Here is a 15,774-nt window from a genome sequence, read left to right as displayed (position 1 = left end):
ATATCTAAATCAAGCTCACTTAATGTTTTCAATAGACTTTTTGCTAGTCCTTCTCCAGTCACATCAGTTGCTTCAATAAACCCTATAAATGACTCATTTACAATTAATCTTTTCTCTTCAAAATTTACATACCTAATAATAATTGAAGTTTGTTGCTTATGGGAAATATCAGAAAAATCTGATTTTATTCACTCTCGGATACAACTGACCTGGGGTGACGACTACACAAGAACTCCCTCAGACATTCGAAAAGTATGTAGGAATTTCTACCTTTGACCTGACACTTAGATCAAGTTACAACAGATCAGTTATAACAGTTGTCTTTGATTCTTAGAACGGCTAATCCTACCCAGAGACAATAACGGTCACCAGAAAGTTCCAGAAATAAGACAGACAAAAAGAGATAGAAGAAATTATAAAATAAACATTAAAACTACGACTATATACAAATATACATATAATTTTATATGGCCGACGGCCACAGTATTATTTTAATTTCTTAACGCGATAATGTTGGGGCCCCCTCAATCGCGGGGCCCCGGTGCATAGCATCCGCCGCACACCCCCGATGGCCGGCCCTGAGTACATTGTGTCGGTCACATTAGGCTAAAGAGGTGATTGAATTGTTGTGTCTGACGTAATACATACCGCAATACCGTATTATGAAATTTAAGGAATTATTTTGTTAATAACATAATTTACAACACTACAATTTAAAAGCCTTGTCATTGATATATGACAAATCTTAAACATTTAAGCAATGAAGTGAGCGTAAAGAAGTATAGTTATATAAAGACAAAATACTTCAAACGAGGAAAACTTTCATGCAGTAAAAAGTCCACAACGACAGTTGCGTAACATTCTTGACTGTCGAGTTTTTGTTTAAAAATAAAGTTTCATATTATTAAGCAAAATAAATAAATTATGTGTGACGCCATCTGTTGTGAAATTTTCTTCTAAAATACTTTTTATACTTTGAATTATTATAAAATGCCAAAATCTTAACTCTAAGGGTAAGAATGCGTTTTATAAAACGTCGTTAACACTTTATAAAATGTTAATAACGAATAAAATCTTCATTATATTCTATTCCTCTCGAGATATATAACCCCATCTATCTCCCAACCCTGTCGACCTTTAATCATCAAAATTTAATAATATCAATGCGTCTCAAGTACAAATCACCATGCTAAATTTTGTTATTTAATCGTTACTGATCCTGAGATTTTAAGCGAAATAGATGCCAACACATACACACATATAAAAACGTGTTCACAGAATTTTCCACCGTTTTTTTTTACTTTTCTTTGGAATCAAACAACCTCAAAATGTGGAAATTTGCAAAAAGCAAAGAGGGCCAAATTTGTCAATATTCTAATTCCTTCTCTTATTGTGTATACAAAACAATCGGAAAAGTAAAACGTAAGCAAACGAATGCGCAATACCCGACATTCGAAATAAAGTAAAATTCTTGTCAAGTGTTTTTTTAATACTGTCATCTTTTTCCATTTCTCTCGAGATGTTGACCATATATAAATAGAGTTGCCTTATAGTCCTGAATTTTGATTTATCATTGATTGTCTACTTGGACACAACTTATTATTAGGACCTTATACAGGAAAAATTACTACAGGTGATATAATAAACAAATTTTGTTTTTCTGATTAAGATCTTATCTTTGTGTCAATATAAAAAAAACCAGTATAAGGTTTAAATAATAAGTCGTGTCCAAGTAGACAACCAATGATAAATTGACCATATACAACTTAAACTATAGACGCTAACATATATTATGGACAACGTTTATTATATAAGGAAGATGTAAGTCAAAGGTAAGAATAAGCTGCTTATGCAGAGTGAAAAGTCTCTTTAATTCAATTTAATTTGAATGATCTAACGTGAACTTATGAGTCGCATATCAAGAACAACAAGAGAAACAGGAAATTTTGGATTTTATTGGATTTTAGTAGGATAAAAACATAAGATTAAAACACATAAAGTGGAGAGAAAACGTCGATCTATGTAGATTTTCGATATTCTATGTTGTATAATCTAGAACTATTTTTAAAAACTTTTTACAAGGTTATAGCATCACTAATACTAATGTATTAATTAACAGATTATTAAAAGAAAGGTAAACCCATCGCATAGTATGATCAGATTGAATATTAAATCAATGTAACCTTCTATTAAACTTAATATGATAAAAGAAACAATAAACAAGTATCAAATTTTTGAATATATAAAGCTTCTAATCGAATTTACAATTATAAGTAATTTTTTTTTGTGTGTGTCTCAAATGCATTTTACAGCAGAGTAGATTAAATTTCGATGGAATCGGTTTTGAGACCCAAACGAGTAGAAATGTATATGGTTAAAACTGATTGTAAAATTGCGAGTGTTTTTAAATTAGCAATTTTATCATCAGTCTTGGATATATACAAATTTAATATATACAAAAAGTGGGAAATTTAATGCCCGATAAGGTGAGAATATTTTCTCATTTTAAGATGCAGTATAAATATAATTTCAGCAGAAAAAAATTAAGTGAATATGCTAACATGCTATATAAATACATTAATTTTAAAGTAGAATGTGAAAAAGAAATTAACTAATTATTTACGCATAATAATTACATTATTAGATGAAAATATCAATTCTATAAATATTAAAAGTTATGTGATGTATTTCAAAGGCATTCGTGATTATGGATCAATTTTATTAATCCCGATTCTAACTTGGTGTTCAATTTGCCATCATTTATAGTCACTATGGTATAAACATGACATTTGTTCATTGACTGAGCCCTTCAAAGGACAATAGAGCAGCAAACTTTTCGTTCATTGCGGTTGAAATTGCATGCGCGGATGAAAATTGCGAAGTATGATTGCCGTTTAAGAAGCTACAAAAGCAAAAACAAACATGGAATCCTTTGAATTCTTTATGTAGGTGGTATGTTATAATGGTGTAGGATGTACTAAAGAAGACGATACATCTCGCTTAATGGCGAAGAAAAAATAAACTGTTGCATTATTTACGCTTGCCTCGTTAGGCGATATCAGTAGTCTTTTCGGGCTTTCCAGAGCCTTTACGGCGTTTATGGATGTCCTGTTATACCCACTGCTTTGAACACTTTGCCACTGTTGTATGTGTATGTTCAAAATGCCTGGCTGTTCATTATAACCGCAACTACTTTCCAACAGTCCAACGCCCTGTGAGGCCGGGACCACAAACCCCCCCTTGGACGGAAACCGGTTGTCGAGCTAAAGTCAATATATCGGTGACTTATTACGTAAATAGGACCGGTGTGACCAAGGAAGGGGGGGCGAGACGATTTAATTGTCGCATTCCAGACCTAATTGATAGATCCGCGATCGTCAAACCTGAGAATGAGTGAGGGATCAACCGTCGGGAAAACTTTGGACGGTCACCTAACAGAGAGTTCAAAGCAGGTCCTGCTGACACCCCTGTGGAGGGGGGCGGTGGCTGAGACAGCTTCCTCCTCTCCAGGACAGAAAAACAGACATTAGGTGAAATTTACGGGACCGTCATCCGGGAAAGGGCTTGACCCGACTCCGGAGGGGAACGGCCCGGACGGGGACATTCGGCGACCCCTCGGCGCGAATCGCGTTCCTGGCAACAGACCAGGGACCAATAGAATCGCAGGGGGTCAACATTCGAACCAACCAAAATCTCGGGATTTCAGGGAGAAAAAATTATAAAAGCCAGAAATTCCAAGGACACGGGGAGGTTGGGAGTGAACAGTCTTGCGGATCATCCAGGATCGTCCGAAGGAGGGCGAACACGTGAAACAGAACAAGTGATAGACGAACGAGGGGACCGACCTTCCCGCCACAGAACTTTCCGTCCAACGGTGCTTCGAGGGATTCTGCCTACCGACAGAGATTGGATCCATGGAAATCGTGCACAGCGTGAGCCCAGCCTCCACTTCCTTCTCCCAGGGATCGTCTCCTGAGCGACCGACGAAATTCAGAAGATCCTCCATCGAGTGGGTACAACTTCGCTACAGTTGCACTGTGTAACTCACGTATCTGTAAGCATGTTTTTACCAAATAAACGCGTTAATCGTGGATTTACGGTCTCTGTGTGAGTCTTTGCGTCCACTACCCCATACGGAAAAGGCTTTCTCGTGTCATCCTGACAGATCACGTGAAAAGCGAGGGTCGTAACCTTTCACCTTAAGGGCGACCTCCGTGCGAATTAAGGTTCGGGTACACCGCATCTTTACAAACGGGGACAATCCTCATCTGTGGTGTCTCCCCAAGGGTGCCGTCCTTTTTACAGTGGTGTCAGTTAAGCGGGATTTGAAGTCCCATACAAAAAAAATTTTCCAAAAGTGGGTGAGAAGCCCGAGAAAACTCGCAAAGTCTTTCGAAAAAGAAAAGTGGGGCTAGACAAATGGACGCAGAGACGGACGCACAGGCGCGCTCTAAAGGAACGAGCGGTTTCGGGGGATCAGCTTCGGCTTTCGTGGAGATGTTATCGGCATTTTCCGGGGAAGATGGACGCGTAACGGACTTTTTCGAGACGCTAGACGAAATAGCTAGTCTGGCTGGTTGGACTTCTCGGCAGTGCCTGAGCATTGCAAGATGCAAACTCACAGAAGTTGCACGGGATTTCGCGCGACGCGACGTTAAAACGAAAGAAGTAAGCGATTACGATAGTTTTAAACGGTTAATGATTGAACGGTTTGATGAACAACCTTATTCGATCCGCGTACAGAAATTCTACGCGTGCATGCAAAAAACGGGATGAGCGAGTGCAAGAATTTGCGGTTCGGTTACAAACTCTAGCCAGCGACACGGTGATTGCGCAGGCCGGAGAAAACGAGCGGGAAACTGAGATTATCAAGCGGTGCCAGCAAAAAGAGCTAGACGAAAAGCTTCGGATTCAGTTTTTGCATGGTCTAAACGACCGTATAAAACGGAACGTCTTGACCCACGAACCTCGGACATTTTCGGATGCATTAAAAATCACGACGCGAGAAGAAACAATCGAACAATTAGTGGGGAAAAACGCGAAATTGGGTTGCGAGTGTAGATAAGGCAACCTACGCGGCTTCGGCAGTCTCGGAGATAGAGAATAAGCAATCTGAGTCCGAGCTAGAAACAAAAATAAACCAAATTACAGGGCAATTGGCTAATTTAAAAAAGAAGTGTCTCTCAAAGTTATTTAATTAATAGTGGTAAGAGGCTCGAATACGCCTTCCTGGCGTTATCACTAGTAATTGCGATCAACGAACACAGATATTCACGGCCAGATTGTCGAAGACAATGTCTGATGGCCTTTATATAAATCATATTTTGGAAAATTTCAGTAAAATTCCAAATTCCCTGGTTATTTATTGCTGACGAAACAGCTCATTTGCATCTCGCTTGGACGTGTTTACATAGCACATTTAAAGATTTTAAGACAAAAGTTAAAAAGTGTTCCGCAACTTTTATATCAAAACGTGTATTTATGATATGGTTTTAATGTCAGAACATATATAAATATATTTTAAACTTATGTATAAAAAAGGTACTGTAAATTACAGTCGATAGAAAACGATTCGAAATGCATTTTGTATATTATAGTGGAAAGTGTTTTTAATTGTTAATAAAGGTACGTTTGCGTTAAAAAAATGTTTGTGTTATATAATTTGTAAAGGGATGATTTCTTTATATTTACTTTAAACAATAGCATGGATTTAGATAGAAGATTGCGTGATATACGCTTGGGTTGACATCTTAAACATGCAGAAAAAATAAATTCGAATAAAGTAGGAATAAGTATTTCTTCGAAATGCATTAATATTCGACAGTTGTATTCTGCAGAAGCGCGAATAGTGCGTAACTTTTCGAAATAAATTAATTAAAATGAAAATTAATTAATTATAGTTAAAGTAAGAGTAGATTTGAAACAATTAATAATTATAATGTCCCGAAATTCTATAAAAATATTTATATAAAAAAAAACCTTAATTAAAATTACTTCCTTAGTGCAGTATAAGAACAAGAATATCCCATTAATTTTACTTATTCTAATTTATTTTAGATGTTAGAAACTGTTATAAAGATGATTCTAAAACTAGGCATAAATATGTAAAGTAGCATTATTATTATTATTATTTATTTCAAAGCGGATCCAAACACAACATTTCAACCATAAAAATTAACAAGGAATTAAAGAAATTATTATTTTGCGAATTACATACCTTTTCTAGATTTTTATTCACTTTTTTAAGAGATCGTCTTTGTTTGTCGTCTTAATTTTAGTTAAAACCTTGATAATTCTAATTAAATCAAATTGTAATTCGTAAATATTGCAGAGTAAAGTAAAATTATGACCACAATAAAAATATTTCAAGTATTTCGCAGAATACTGAACATTCGATTAAATCAAAATCAACGATGCAAAGCTGAAACTTAAATAATGTTATTGTGATTCTGACCAATCGAAAAACAATAAAAATTTCACAGAAATCAGGTTTATATCAGGAAAAGTAATTATTCACATGTTTCCGCTTATACTAAACTGGAAATAAAATTTATAGATAATGAAGAAATTTATGACTTTCAATACTTTTTATAAATGTATAAGTACCTTTACATTTCCCTTTGGAAAAATGAATTGCTGGAGTATGCATATATTAATTATTTTATGCTTCTAACTTGTGATTCCCTCATACATTGGGCAGCATGCATAAAGCATTAGCGATTGGTGAATGACGAAATGAATGACGATTTTACTTTCCCGGCTCTTATGTATACGTTACAAGGAAAAGTGTTGGAATTGTATGAAATTTGACCCTGCGAGTGTTTTCAAATTTCCACATTTTGAAACCCTCTTTAAACTGTTTTACACAGAACGATACAAACTTATGGGGACTCCAGGGTAAGCAAATGGAGGAGTAAGAGAAAAGTGATTCACTGTGGTACAAATAAGCTAACGGTAAAACAACAAAGATTTATTTAAACATAATATTATCAAGTGTTGTACTGTGGCAGTAAATTAGATTTAACACAAAACTATCGATAAATGATACTCTCTCCGACCATTCTTTCCTTTCCCCTTTTATTCGGTCCTAATTTCCACTTCTCTGAACATACACGAATTATGTAAAATCAGATAGAGATTGATATTATTATCCAATCTCAAATTTATCTCGTCGAACTCGACGGATGATGTATCATTTCGAAAGGAAGTGTTAACGAAATATAAAATCTCGTGAACTTCCCCATCCACTTTTCAAGATTTTAGCTTCTGTTAAACTTTAAAACATTTAATATTTGAATTAAATTATAATAATAGTCCGGAATTTCACAATTCTCTTCTAATTTTTAGGTTAGATGTTATCCGAACACCATCTTTTTTTATTGATTTAAATATAGAAATATTGGTAGAATACCAACAACGTTTATAGTATTCGCATGTATTACTGACGTCAAAGCTTACCTGTTTCACGTGTAATTTTATCAATACCATAATTTTAATCAAACTGTTAAATAAATTATCTTACTTTTGGGAAAACTCCACATATAATCGTATATTTCTGTCAAAATTCAGCAAAATGTCGAATTTTTAAGTTCTAAGAGCCTTTTGGTTAATCCGTATGTGCACAGTAATGTATAATACATAAAATAAAATACGTAAAAATAAAGCAAAGTTACTTCTAAAATTTTTACAGACGATCCTTATAATATTAAAGTACTCTATCGTATCGCATACATCTTACGGGAAGTTAGCCAAATAAAACAGCAGCAATCGCGTGACATGAATTTATGATGTGATTAGAAAACTGCAAGGACATATCCAGACGTTCTCTTTTGTTTGTTTTAATACCGCATTTGCTTATAGAAATTAAATGCGAAATTATTTCGAAAAGATAATTTAATTTTTGTTTATTAAGAAGAAGCGATTTAGTTTTTACTTTATAACGTTAGAAAATAAACGAGAAACAGCATTGAAATTTGCAAACTTTAGCAAATATAAATGATCGTACAGAGGGTTACAGATAGGAATCTCGGAGAAATTTCCAATATTTCTCTAAACATAACTTTCAAAATGTTTACATATTAATTAGATTCAAACTAGAGTCAGATATTTTCGATATAAAACACAAGATGTTTTCAAGCTTCAAAGAGAGTGAACAAAATCTTGCCTCTCGCACACACTAACATTCATACATACAGAAAACACCCGAATGTTTTTACAATTCTCGACGTTTCAAGGACCCCTGAGTCCAAAACTGTACAAATCTCGGGTCATTTTTGAACGACGGCCATACTTTCCCACTGTTATATATAACGTAGCCGGAAAAGTAACGTTTGCTATTTGAAGACACATAATTTTTTGCTTACATTAATTTAATTTTACATCTACAAGCAGAAAATTTGACAGTAAAAACGTATATTAATTTCCTGTAGTTTTGAATTATACATCGAATAATTTTTTTTTATTCTTTACTAAATAATTTCAATTGATTTATATCGTAACCAACTAAATATAAGAATAAGATATACTGTAATTTATTTTTGTGATTGCGAGGTTTTTAACAAAATTTCTAAGAAAAGCGATTAATTTTCTGCATCGTAATACCTGTCAGACGTCATTCACTTGCCTTACGGGCATAGAATTACACTTGTACAGTACTAACGATAATTAGCATTTGTTCGTTGTTGTATTATTTTTATGCATTATCTCCAAATGTAGAGAATTAAAAACAATTTACACAATCTAATTGGATTAATCCATGTTACAATAATAAATTATTTGAATTTGGAAACGTAACGAAAAGCATTAAATCAATATAACTTTTAAAACAACATAAAAAATAATTTTTTTTGTGTTAGATAATTTCCAACTTGTTTGAAATAATAGTTAATATTATGAAAAGATTTTATTTTTAATTTTTGTATTGGTCAGTGTGATTAACACCTTAAAAAAGCGTTGCTATATATGTTAATTAACCACATTTACGTCATTAAATATTGTAATTTAAAACAAAGGATTCAGATATTGCATTGGAATAACTTTTATAGTCAAGCACGCACGTCACTGTGAATAATTCACGAATTTCATTTATTAATTACAATTATCGAAGTATAAATTACAATTAAATCTATAGACGATCACTATGAGAAAGAAAATCGCTAGATGTATGTAATTCTCATTATGTATTGTATTTATATCAGAAAATTATATAAAATTAAGTTAATTAGTTCATACTTCATGCGTGATAGCAGCAAATTCATAATAATAAATAGTAAGAATAACCAATTATAAATTTATCATATTATACGACCCATTTCACTGTATTTACTGCTCCATTAGATATTTAATATAATTTTTATGGAAATTCGCGTTATTGTTTAGCAATAAATAGTACGAGAATAACGAATTTTCTACAATTTACTACTGTTAAATTGTAAATTAAGTGAAAAATTTTCGTATTTATTTAAAGTTTATAGAAACTTGACAGTAATTTATGGATTTACGTTAAGATATACACGTTACGTCGCTAACTAGCACACGTGTATAACTTAATTATACATAAAATATAATTAATTTAATAAATAAATTAATTTTCGGGGATTTTTATTGCAAATATATGATATTACATCGCTAATTTATTTATTTGAGAAACTTTCTATTGATTGCCAAAATTTAATTGCATTATATATATTATATTATAATATTTATGCTTTTAAATTACAGTTTCCCCCTTTATATTCAAGCAATTGTTGATGACCTCGAAAAAGCCGAATCCATTAGAATTAATAATTTTGTTTTCCATCTAATGAATGTCATTTTTTTATATAAATAATTACTTTAATTGGAATATTTTTTAAACGTTTTTCTTAACTTGCTTCATCTTTGTCATTCTATATTATATTTCTGATAATACATTTTCTTGGTAAATATTATAATTGTAGCATTAGCAACTCAAGTAGCAAATTATTAGAAGAAATCAGCAACGAGTTGCTTAAGTTTCCTTGCATAAAAAGTTAAAATTGCGTGTGGCATCATCTCATATGGTGTTTTGTTAAAAAGTCTTTTTTATAACTAATTATGATAATATAACAAAAAGCTCATTTATGAGGATAGGGATGTGTTTTATAAATAAAAAACTAAATATTAATAACGAGTAAACTCTTCAAGTCGGACCATATCCCAGATATGATACACGACTCCCTCTAACTACCCACCTTTCGACCTTTAACCATTAAAGTTTAATAGCTTCAATCCCCTAATACACAAACCTCTCCGCAAAATTTCAGAAATTTTCGTCAAAAACACAGCAGTTATTAAGCTTTAAAGTGGGTGAACAAAATCGTGCCCTCCCCACACACACACATACAAACACTAATATCTATAGATAAAGAAAAACCCTAGAATTGCCTTTCTCGACGTTTCTAGATCCCCTGAGTCTAATAATATAAAAGTCTTGGTTATCATTTTTTGACCGATCGTCATACTTAATTACAGTAAATACGAGAGAGGGATTCCCCTTTTCAAAATTGCTATATTTTTCTATATATAGCAATACCGATGAAAAATTGTACTATAGCACGCTAGTGACATATACTAACAACAGGTAATAGTATAAATGTAATAGCCACATAAAGAAATTTGTTATTAATTAACAAAAAATTATACAAGTGGTCTATCTATCCCATATCATTATAGGTTGGTTGGACAATGCTGTATGGGAGAAATAAATCAGTGTAAAATAGGAATAAGAATAAAACAAAACATTAATGATAAAAATTTTATTGTCCGGCTAGTACAATTTAAGTGTCTTTCACATAAAAAAACATTTATGCCAAATTAAAATTGTGTCAAGTTTAAATATCACGGTCATAATTTATTAAACTTTAAGTTTGCCAGTTTAGACTTTTCCCATAGAAGTCACATTTATTGCCATTTATTTATCATTACGGCATTACTGTACACGCGACATTGTAGTTTGACGTTAGTCATACAACTGTGGTTATATCTGTATCAAACCCACGTATATAAGAAGGTTCCCTCTCTTCCGAATGTCAGGGAGAGAAACACAAGGCTGTCACGACACCTCTGTTTAAACCAAAACTATTACAACACATCACATTTAATTTACATTTTGGTTAAGACACAGGTTCAAAAATATTATCAGATAACTAATCTTACCATCTAAAATATGAAAAAACTTTTGACTCATCTGATTTGTATTTCATAATATATTAGCTGAAATACAGGGTGGTTATAATTAAAGTTGCGCTACTCAGATCTGTCTAGAGCCCGTTCTCTTGGACATATTTTGATGAAACTTGGTACATATGTTATATAGAGCATGGAAAAACGGAAAATGCAAAAAAAAAATATTTAGTTCGAATTTTGACCGCTAGGCGAAAAAATGGCTCATAAAGAACAAGAAACACAAAATGGAAACACGCAAAAGATTTTTTTATTCACATTTGTTCAATGTATAGTCCATTTGCATCAATTACGTGTTCAAAACGCCTTACAGCATTCTTTATGCGCCATTTTTTCACTTAGTGATAAAAATCCGAACTAAATATTTTTTTTGCATTTTCCTTTTTTCTATTGTCCATATAACATATATACCAAGTTTCATCAAAATACGTCCACGAGAACGGGCTCTAGACAGGTCTGAGTAGCGCAACTTTAATTTTATAACACCCTGTACTTGTGCAAAGATCACAAAAATGAAACAGTGTATTATGCACATCCACCATGAACAGATGACATTATCGAAAACACCTTCTAGCGAATGGTTAAAGAAATATTCAACTGGCTTATCTTATGTGCTGGATCATCTCTCCTGGGCTTACTATACAGTATATACAACAGAGCCGAAAAGAAAAAACAAAGCAAAAAATTTAGAAAATTAATTTCAGCTCAATTAATATTAAAAATTAAATTATATTATTTCAATCCTATTAATTTATTCATTTATTTAATAGTAACGGGGAATGTTTTAAAACACAGACAAACGAGCAATTATTTATTGTGACATGGTCAAAATGCCGGTCTGCTATTTTGAATCAAATTAATTTAAAATATATGCTCTCCACTTTAAATTAGTATATAGTGTCTTTCTTCTCTGCAGTTGATACTTTTCCTGATAGCAACAGAGTCATGTATGTTGCTCTGTTTCAAGGAAAACTTTTGAATTGAAATCACGTTACTTCCTTTCTAGACCGGGAGATTGTAATACTTAATCAGGGCCTTATGTCCCTTATGTCCCAATTCTTTTTATACCTTGTCTCGAATTGCATTATCTAAAACAGTTCTCGACATTACGAACAGACAGACAGCAGAACAGATGACAATGGGAATTTATAGCTCTACAATTTTTTTCTTTCAAATTGTAGACAAATAACATTCCCTTACGTTTTACCTTATGTAGTTTTGCACTACTGCATTGTTAAATTTGGTTTCTCCTCAGCAATAATTCAATTTAAAATTTGAGAATTTAAAATAATTCCTTGTCAGATAGTGGGTAAGTGTGTGTCTAATATAGTATAGGAATTTAACATTTGCAAAGAGAAGCTTTTAAGTTTTAGAGTAGAATTATTTTTTATTTATGTATAAGATATTATCTAATAATCAAAATTTTAAAAAATGGCAGAAGTAATTTACAAAAAGAACAGTAAATTGTTAAGCATTTTAAACCGAAATAAAAGTGCTCTATTCTTTCACGAGGCCAAATAAGATCAAAATAAAAGTTTAAAACCATTTATATTCAAATTTTATTAACAAGACAAAATCTGGAATTAATTTTGTTTATTATGACCTCATTTAGGAGCCTATTCTTTACAAATATCACATACTTTTATTTTCTAGTTGTCACTATCAATACTAACTCATTTTCAGGTCTGTGTCAAGTCTTAATTTTCTTCTAAGGAAGTCCGGAGTTGATTTTATAATATAATTTTGTAGATAATGATAATGATAACATAATTTTTCAGAGTGGAACGTAGTACATTAAAAATTATTTTGCCTTGAGGTAACCTATTGCTTATTTGTAAGAAACCGTTGCAATATTTGGCAAGTGTCCCTATCTGTTATCAGGACGGGCCACGTGGAAAACTTCACCTTGACCTAAAAGAAAGATATTTAGCTATTACTTTTTTTAAGCCATTTATTGATAAATATAAAATATATACAATTGGAATATGTATAAGTAAATGAGTTATCATGGGCACATAGCCAGCCAGAAAGATGCATATCAGTTGGTAAAGGTATATACAAAAAAGTTGGGGTATGTACCCCTAGACGCGTTCCATGGGCACTAGCCAGCCGATATAGACGCGGTTACATGGGCTCGAGCTTGACAAAGTGTGGTACATAACATGGGTGGAATAGAGTCCAATTAGTTGTGGGGGCGATTGCCAAGGTGTCGCATGTAGATTTCTCTACTGTGGCTGATGCAATCGCTTACCATTAGGTGTCGCATCATCTTGGCGTACTTCCTGGATATCCCAAGACGTTGTATGACGCATTCGTTTGCAGCGTCGTAGCCGCCAAGGGCTCCTACAACGAAAGCGTCGATGAAGGTCTCGTAGCCTAAGTTTCGGTAGTGGGTGGCGAGGGCTTCGTACTTTCGGACTTTTTCTTCTCGGGCTTGGGTGAAGGCATTTTCGCCGTTTTCGAAAGGCGTGGCGACGTCGATTATGGTTGCAGTTTTCGGGCTATTGTTGATTACGACCAGATCAGGTCGGCAGTTGCTGGTGAAGTCTGGGATCTGTTGGTTGCTGAAAATTTGAAGGTTTTTATGATCAAAAGCGTTGATTAGGCGGTTGAGGATGGCATTATGACGTTTAGTAATCTGGGCGAGGTTGGGGGGGCAGTGATTAATGACGTGCGCCAGCGTTTCACGGTGTCGTTGGCAGCGGCGACAGTTCTGGCTGGCGTTGCCGAAGCGGCGAAGGCCGCGAAGAGGGACAACGGTGAGCCTGGCCCGATGTATAAATCGCCAGTCGGCGAATTACAAATACAGTACAGTAGAACCTCGAAAACTCGGCCTAATGTGGACCGAAGGGTGGCCGAGTTTGTGAAAATGCCGGGTTATCGGGAATGGGGTTAAAAAAAATAAGTACGAGTGTTTCCTCAGAAAATACTGTACTGTACTTGTATGTATCGTTTACTTGAGAATATAACAGAGAATAAACTGCCCAAATACCCTTAAACAAAGGAAAAGTACGTCCTTTATGAAGGCATATAGCCTTTACTACATGAAAATGAAAATTAATGAATACACTGTGTACAGTAATTTACCTGATAAGACAGACCTCAGAGAAATATTTTATGAGAGCTTTTATACTTTTATAAAGCTGTCTATAATGAAAATTAATTAACTAAGGATTTTTTTGCCCTGCCAGGCCGGGTTATCGAGAGCCGAGTTTTCGAGGTTCTACTGTACTAGTATATTACTGCCCTTATTCTATCTTTATGTAAACTATAAGTAAGCTGTAATTTCTCCTTACCTTTGTTGTACGCAAACTTGACGAGTAAAATGCTTGCAAAAACTCGAAAACTTGAAAATGTTGTAAGTTATTACTTTACGCACAGAATTTAAACATACAATGAGACTACTGTAGAGACAGTTTCGTGGCGAGTTACAGATCGTAGCTCTTACGAAAATAGAGGATATCAGATTATTCGATTGGTTTACCTTAGGTAAATGAGTAGAAAGATTACTTCTTAAAGACTGAAATGCTGATAATGACGATAATATATTGTTGTATAACAATAAATTTTAACGTTTAATGAACGAGGAAATACTTTCAAAATAAAACCATTGCAACTTAAACGTTAAAACTTAAATTTATGACTACTACCTACGTCGTAGCCATAAATTTAAGTCATAATACTTACGTCTATTTTGATGTTATTCAAAATAGAAAAGAGAAATTAATTTCATATACACACATTCTATAATCTTAACTTTATTACTAAATAACAATAATAATTATAAGGAAAAAAAAGTTGTTAAAAGTCTTCGGTATTTAATAGATTCGTCCATTGTTCCTAGTTATTCGAAATATTCTTAAAATTTGATCCTATTTTCTAGTATGTTACAACAAAACAAGAATACAGTTAAAATATGTGAAAATCTCAACCAATATTTTTAACGACTTTAGTAAATTATAAAGGTATATAACGCAATAATACACTTATATACCGTATAAATAGAAACATTAGAGTTTAGGATAGGATACAAAATTCTGAACACGTCGCTATCTGAAACAACAATTAAAGTGGTTAATTATCAAAGAATTGTTTTATGTACAGTCCGTAAACATTATAGTAGATCCCCCATAACACTGTAGATCAGTGGTTCTCAACCTTTTTTGTTGATGTACCCTATTAGCCCATTAGTTGTTTTTCAAGTACCCCTTATATTTTTGTATGTAAATTTTATAATTACTGTGTTAGATGTATAAAGCCCTTATAACTGAGCGCCATAAAAAACCTAACTAACTATAACTAAAAGTAAATTACTTATTTTACATAAATAATAATAAATTTAATCAGGTACATACATTTATTTATTATTATTTGATAAGTATATTATATAAAATTATATAAAATCACAGACGTCATTTTAATACATGCATAAATTACATTTCCTAAAAATAAATAATTATAATTAACAATAAAGAAAATTTAAATTATTCTATAATAATTTCTAACAAAATTTAATGGGATATTTGTTGCGATAAATCTTCAGCAATTTTTTCAAAATTTGGTTCCCACGTT

The 15,774-nt window shown here is 32.9% G+C and overlaps 1 protein-coding gene across 3 annotated transcripts in view; it reads right to left on the bottom strand.

The window, feature by feature from the left end:
• The window catches only part of LOC111617734 (patched domain-containing protein 3-like), a 25,145-nt gene that overhangs the window by 7,969 nt on the left and 1,402 nt on the right, over positions 1-15,774 (bottom strand). Inside the window, exon 1 of one of the 3 annotated variants that reach the window (XM_023359025.1) lies at positions 7,523-7,758. The exons of 1 other annotated variant lie outside the window; for it this stretch is intronic. The gene's annotated coding sequence lies outside the window, so the exon portion shown is untranslated. Of the gene's footprint in view, positions 1-6,217; positions 6,343-7,522; positions 7,759-15,774 lie in introns of those variants that run through there. One more of the 3 variants, XM_023359026.1, reaches the window with a different exon arrangement.

The sequence above is a fragment of the Centruroides sculpturatus genome, unplaced genomic scaffold, assembly GCF_000671375.1.
Source record: "Centruroides sculpturatus isolate CEXI.00-Female unplaced genomic scaffold, Cexi_2.0 scaffold1622, whole genome shotgun sequence".
Classification (NCBI taxonomy): Eukaryota; Metazoa; Arthropoda; class Arachnida; order Scorpiones; family Buthidae; genus Centruroides; species Centruroides sculpturatus.
This window is presented reverse-complemented; position numbering and strand designations above follow the sequence as displayed.